General features: G+C 47.0%; 1 pseudogene; it reads left to right on the forward strand.

The window, feature by feature from the left end:
* The first annotated feature begins 4,009 nt into the window (after positions 1-4,009).
* Positions 4,010-7,193, forward strand: LOC132217285 (cytochrome b-c1 complex subunit 2, mitochondrial-like; annotated as a pseudogene).
* The last annotated feature ends 229 nt before the right edge of the window (positions 7,194-7,422 follow it).

A 7,422-nucleotide genomic window follows, 5' to 3' on the forward strand; every position in this document is an offset into this window, starting at 1 on the left:
ATGCCAGACTCATCCCAGACGGACAACCCAGAAGGGGCAGCACAGAGATGGGGGATGTAGAGGCAGCTTGTTGGGGATTGTTTATAGGGGCTTTGCGTTCTCTACTGCACAGGTGCCTGCCCTGGATGACAGCATGGCACACGGGCACCACTGAAGATGAAGTAATGCTTATCTTTGATCCAAAGAACAGCAACAACATTACCCTGAGGGGAAGGGTTCATGTTCATTCCTGTGTGAAACAGGTGTGAACAGGCATGAAGTGGGGATGACGTTGGCCATTTTTGTTTGCTTGTTTTTTTTGTTATTTTGGTTTTTTTGCCTAAGGCCTCGGTCCAGAGCTGGTTCCTGTATGTGGGCTGGGTGAAGGGTTTGACCTGTGTTCACTTGTGCAGCTCATATGTGCAGTGGGAGTGTGCCGGGGCTCAAAGCTGTCAGTCACACGAAAAATCAAATCTTCCTCTTATGCAGAAAGATGAACAGCCAATCTTGTAAGTAGCCTATTGCACCCTTTGAGGAAGTGTAAGGATTCTAACCCAGGACTGTCTGACCCCAAACCCTCATCACTGTTCAGTCAGGGGCTCCAAGTGTCCATGGACTGGCCCTCAATGCCCATTTCACCAGCACAGCCTCCGAGACCCCCTGCCCTGCCCTGATCCCTCCATTTTCCCACCCAAGTCCTGACTCAGCTGCTACAGAGACCAGGATCCAAGGCCAGGAGGGCGGGCTGGGCTGAGAGACGCCAACTCCAACTCTGCCCCAGGGAACCTGTTCCTCTCTAGGTCTGGATGGCATCCGGGCCACCCTTATCACTCTTTTTGATAGAGACACCTAGACGGTGCGGAGCCGACCTTTGATTCCCACAGGAAGTGCCTGGGACTGAAGACGTGAGAGATGAACCCTTTTACTTTTGTGGGGAGACAGTTAAGTCTGGAAAGGAGACTGCAAGTGTGAGCCTTTCCACCCTCATGTTTACTATATCTGTACATGACTCACTAGGAAAAATAGATGTACATCATTTTGTCACGAATAGACAGTTCAAAAACAGATAGAATTAACCAGGAATGCTTAATATTCTATTTTCAATAAACTCTATTTTATTTTTTAGAGTATCTGTTTTGACAAACTCACTGGTTTTATAACCTGAAAGAGTGTCATGGCTCACAGTTTGGGGAAGACTTGTCTACCTGGCAGGTGTAATATGGGGGGGTCTGAAGAGCAGGGAGAGGAGCGTGCTGCCCCCACCCGCTGGGAGAGCACAGGCATTTAGACTCTGGTATTTCTGCTTTCAGATGCCTCCTCCAGGGTCTCCTGCCTCCTGTCCACTCCCTCACAGGAGACAGACACTGGAATCTTCCACAGGCTCACATCTCACCACTTCCATCCCCTGCTTAGGACCCGGCTGTGGCTCCCAATGCACTCTGATGGAGTCCAGAATCCTCATCAAGGCCACAGGGTGACTGACCCAGCCCCGCCCTCTGCTCTCCCAAGGCTGAACCCCACTGAAACAGTCACAGTTCTTGCTCACTCTTAAAATCACAGCTCAGATGTGCCCTCCTCCAGGAAGCCACCCTTGATGCCCTTGGTCCCCCTTCCCAGCCCTTCAAACTCTGGGTCATTATTGTGTGGGGTGGTCTGTGTCCACCAATGGATGTGGAACCAGAAGGACAGGGCCTGGGACTAAGTCACCACTGGGTCCCCAGCATCAACAGCAAAAAGCTGATGACTGAGCAGGTGCTCAGGGAATATTATGGATTAATTGATAAGTGGATGGATGAAGGAGTGGATGAATGACTGAAAGCACTGTGTCCAGGGTGTATCTAACTCAACATGTCTGTCCTGACATACCAACTTTCTGGGAATTGGTGCCTGAAGTTCGAACCTCTCCTCCACCAGGCAGCCTCCCTGCCCCCCCTGTAATGCTTTTGTTCAGCTGAAGCCTGGATCTCATAGGCTGGGGAGGCCTAAGAGCCTCTCTGTGCAGAACAGTCTCTCTCCCAGCCTCATCTTCTCCGCCTCTCCATCCCACACACATAGGACCCAACCCTGCCTGGTTGAGCCAGTTGGACCAGCGCCCAGATCCTTACTGATATTACTGATTTGGCTGCATCTATTCGCAGAAAAATAGTGCATCATCGTGCAGCTCACACAGAAAGATAGGCAGCAAAGAGTGCTATGTCATCCTCCCTCAGGGGAGCAGCGCCCTCCCTCCTGTTCCCATGTGGCTCTCTCAGAGGACAAACCTCTCGCCTGAACAAGCATATTCAGCAGAAGGAAGATGAATTCCTGTTGAGGAGACAGTGGAATCCTTTCACTGGTCCTGTTGCCATCACTCCTACAGGGTCATGATCTACGGGAGAGTCTTTGGACTTTTTTGTCCAGAATGTCAGTGATACAAATAAGTATGACAATGCCATGGGTTACATCAATCACTTCTAAGTCATCAATTGCTTACCAAGTGTCCTGCACAACTTCTCCCATTCTCTCATTCAGAGTCTCCTCTCCTCTTCCTGCCGCTCCCCTCCTCTCTCTCCCTCTCCAGGAACCAAAGGAAAACAGTGACCTTTGCAGGGCAGCCTCAGCATAAATCTCAGAGCCTGCAATTGTGCATGAGATGTACAAGCTGTGTGTCCTTGAATAAATGACAACTAAAAACCAAACAGAAGTAGACATAGTGTCCTTTTGGCATTTGAGTTCTTGTCTTGGTTTCAGGAGGGACCCCAGAAACCTGGCAAGTTTCTCATTTTGCCACTTATTCAAATTAGAATTTCCAAATCTATAGTCACTGTCTGTCAACTTCCACTCTGCACAAGCAGGCAGGAGTCAGAATCACATGATACAGTGGAGGTACTCAGGGAAAGTACCATTCCAGGGACAGAAACAATGAAATGGTGTGGATGGTTTCTTCTGCTCTCTGGACATAGGCACCCCATTCCAATGTACCTTCCACCTGAATAACACCCACTGGGGTCAGGTGAGCAGCGACTGCACACTGGTCCTTAGGTTGGGAGTGTGAGGTAGGACAGGCTTTCGGCACGCTCACTCAGGAGAGTTTGAAGTTTGTGAAAGAATTGGGGAAAGTAGACAGCTTGTGGGGTTGGGTGGATAAGGCATGTTTTGCTCTTTCCATTTGGGAAAGTGGGGATGGCTCCAAGGTGTATCTGATGCCCTCCTTTCTGCTCAAGTGGCTTTATTACTGGGGGATGAGAGGTCATTAAGCCCTTATGGATGTACTTTTTGCCATTTTGTTCATTGCTTTCTGGTTGCTTTGTGGTTCCTATCTCTTCCTTCTTCTATTGCTCTCTTTTCGTCTGGTTTAATGACAAGTGTTTAGCGTTTTATTTAGATTTCACGTTCATTATCGTTTGTGTATCTACTATAGGTTTTTGTTTTGTGGTTATCATGAGGCTCACACATATCAGGCTATATGTATACCTGTCTATTTAAAAAATAGCCCTAACCGGTTTGGCTCAGTCGATAGAGCGTGGGCCTGTGGACTAAAGCTTCCCAGGTTCGATTACGGTCTAGGTCATGTACCTTGGTTGAGGGCATATCCCCAGTAGGAGGAGGTGTGCAGGAGGCAACTGATGGATGTTTCTCTCTCATTGATGTTTCTAATTCTCTGTCCCTCTCCTTTCCTCTCTGTAAAAAATCAATAAAATATATTAAAAATATTTTTATTGCTTTCAGAGACGAAGTGTGAGGGAGGTAGAAATAGAAACATCAATGATGAGAGAGAATCATTGATCGGCTGCCTCTTGCTCACCTCCTACTGAGGATCGAGCCTGAAACCCAGGCATGTGCCCTGACTGGGGATGGACCCGTGACCTCCTGGTTCATAGGTCGATGCTCAAACACTGAGCCACAACTGCTGAGTTGTACGTGTCTATTTTAAGTAGATAGCAATTAAATTTAAGCACATTCTAAAGCCCTCTTTTTACCCCCCCCCACATGTTTTATGTTTTTGATGTTTCATATTCTTTTGTGCATTTCTTAACTAACTATAGTGTCCATGGGAGGAGGTAAGTTTAGGAACTTTCTATGTCACCATCTTGAATCATTCTCCTCTAAGTGATTTTTGAATCGGGAATTCAAATCAGAACTACTAGGGCTTACAACTTTACTATAATGATGATAATTCTTAAAATAGAACAAAAGTGTTGATAAGGGTGTGGGAAATTGAAAACCTCATATGTTGTTAGTGTGAATGTAAAATGGTACAAGCACAGTGGAAAACTGTTTGTTCCTCCCAAAGTTAAACATAAAATTCGCATGTGAATGAGCAATTCTACTTTTGGGAACAGAACCCAAATAAATTAAACAGTTGTTCAAAAATTACTTGTTCACAAATGTTCATAGTAGCATTAATCACAAGAGTCAAAAGATGAAAACATCACAAATGTCCATCAATTAGTAAATAGTGAAAATAAAGGTGGTATGTACATATAATAAAATGTTATTTCTCATGAGAAATGACGGACGAAATGAGAGAGGAAAGGAGAGGGACAGAGAGTTAGAAACATCAATGAGAGAGAAACATCCATCAGTTGCCTCTTGCACACCTCCTCCTACTGGGGATATGCCTTCAACCAAGGTACATGACCTAGACCGGAATCGAACCTGGGAAGCTTTAGTCCACAGGCCGACGCTCTATCGACTGAGCCAAACCGGTTAGGGCTATTTTTTAAATAGACAGGTATACATATAGGCTGATATGTGTGAGCCTCATGATAACCACAAAACAATGATGGATAACATGGATGAATCCTGGGAACTTTGAGATATGTGAAAGAAGCCAGACACACAGCACATATTGTAGCTTTCCATCCATTTGAAAAATCAAAATAGGTAAAGACATGGAGACTGGGAGCAGATTAATGGTTTCTAGGGACTGGGAGGAGGGCGGAATGGGCGATGATGGCTCAATGGGTGTGGGGGTGTAGGGAGTGTTGAAGACATTCTGGTGATGGTTCCACAGCACCTTGAATGCACTGGAGGCCACTGAACTTACATTGGTTAAATGGTAAGATATGTTATGTGAATTTTATCACACATATAAACATGAAGAGTAAGAACATTTGGATGGCTGCCTGTGTCCAGAGAGCAGAAGGAGCTGTCCACACCACTGGTGCTGACCACTGTGATCCGTGTCATTATTTCTGTTGCTGGAATGTTACTTTCTATGAGTATCTTCACTTTAGAATGTGATTCTGCTTCCAGCCTCCTTGGGCAGAGTGGAGGCTGAGCAGGTTAAACTGAATCTACAATAATTTTTTTTTTAGTTCTATCACTGAGAGTATTACAAAGTCCTGTGGCATGGCCTCGACGCTGGGCCACAGGTCAAGGGGGCAGCAATGCCAACAGCCCTCTGTACCAAGCTGTTGCCAAGGGGATTTACCAGACACATTCCCCCCCCCCCACCCAACCCAGCCCCTGCACCACCCCAGGCCTTCCCCTCACTATGATCTGTGCCCATGGACTATGCATATAAGCATATAAATTCCTGGGTTATGCCCAGGCGGCATGGCTCAGTGGTTGAGCGTTGACCTATGAACCAGGAGATTAGGGTTTGATTCCTGGTCAGGGTACATGCCTGGGTTGTGGGCTTGATCCCCAGTCTGGGAGGTACAGGAGGCAGCCGATCAATGATTCCCTCTCATCATTGAAGTTTCTATCTTTCTCTCCCTCTCCCTTCCTCTCTGAAATCAATAAAGACATATTAAAAAAAATTCCTGGGTTAATCTCTTCCTGTCCCCTCCTCACACTCCCCTCTGAGACCTGTCAGTCTGTTCCGGGCATCAATGCCTCTGGACCTACTTTGTTAGTCAGTTTATTTTCTTTATTTGATTTCACATATAAGCAAGATCATGTGACATCTGTCTAGAGATTTTACTGCCTCAAAGCTGCTGCCAAAGTGAAAGCTGCAACTGCCCGACAGGAGTGCCTCCACATCCTCAGCCTTGAGTTCATCAAATGAGCAAATGGTTTAGTGATTGCTTCGCTGGCAAACGATGCTCCTGCATCAAGAGTTGGTTTGTTCATTAAAACAGGCAGTGGGTCCCAGGAACTTGACAACTCAGGAACCTCCCATTGGCTTCCTCTTGCATCCGGTCTGACTAAAAAAGGCGCGGCATATTTCACAATAACCCATGGAATTGAAGCAGTTGGTGGGTAAACTCACAGTGACTTCAACAGGGAAACTGTGGAGTGAGTGCGTGGGGGGATGACATCGATATTCTAATGGAGTTCCTGCTCGGTGTCCCCACAGCACCTGGGTGTCACTGGTGGGAGGTAGTGGCCCTCCAGTCTCAGCTAAGGATGGACACAGCTGTGGCTTGTCAGAACCCACAGGCTCATATTATGGAAAACTTGCATGCCACAGCTCACTGAAATGCCTGGCTAGTTCCTTGTATTGCTGGGATTATAGGATTGGAAACAGACACCAGACGAGTTGAATTACCAAGTTCAGAAACATTTTTCTGGTTAGGAATGGCTTTGCTTGGACTTGGTGTGAGTTATCTGTCAGAAGCAAGTTGCTGAAAGGTTCCTGAACGTGAGGGGTGGGCTTGGCTTATCTGGTGCAGAGGCGAGACACCATGGAGGTGAAATCAGAGAACAGAATGGAGACAATCCCCTCAGTGCTGCTTTTGTAGCAGAAAGTGCTGCCGCAGGAAGTGCAGAGGCAAATGCATTTAGTGCCCTCCAGCATGGCCTCGGCGCTGGGCCACAGGTCAAGGGGGCAGCAATGCCACCAGCCCTCTGTCCCAAGCTGTTGCGAAGGGGATTCACCAGCCACTTGATCTTTCCCCTTTGAATGCCAGTTACTCAGATGCTGGACTCTGGGATTTACACTATCTCCCAGTCAGCAGCTGCTGGAGATGTTATCAAGGCTGCTTACAACCAAGCAAAAACAATTGCTCCAGGAACCTTTCCAATACCGATGTCCAAGCTGCCAAGGACAAGCTGGAAGCTGGGGACCTAATGGCAGAGGCGCCGCCCGAGAGTGTCCTGGGTGAAGTCTGGCCTAGACTCTCCTTGCTGGTTCCTACATGTAACCAACCGCAGCCCCTCTGAGTTCCCAGGCAGCTGAGGCTGATGCTACAAATGCTGGGAAGAAGTCACTTTCTGGCCAGAAGGCAAGAACCAGTGCAGCTGGTGGAAACTTGGGGCATGCACCTTCTGTTGATGAGCTGTAATACTGAAACGCATCCCAAGAAAGAGCTGGACGATTTCTCAACCCAGAGCAGCCAATACATGGAACTCACAAGTGTATAATGTACCAGTTATCTTTCTTTTCAATGAGGAGAAACATCTTAAAAAGTATTAAGGCTCTGCACCAGCTTGCTGGCCAGGCCTAGGGACTCTACCTGTGCATGAATTTTGTGCACTACGCCTCTAGTAAAAATATATATATTTTTAAAACAA

Source organism: Myotis daubentonii, chromosome 15, assembly GCF_963259705.1.
Source record: "Myotis daubentonii chromosome 15, mMyoDau2.1, whole genome shotgun sequence".
Lineage (NCBI taxonomy): Eukaryota > Metazoa > Chordata > Mammalia > Chiroptera > Vespertilionidae > Myotis > Myotis daubentonii.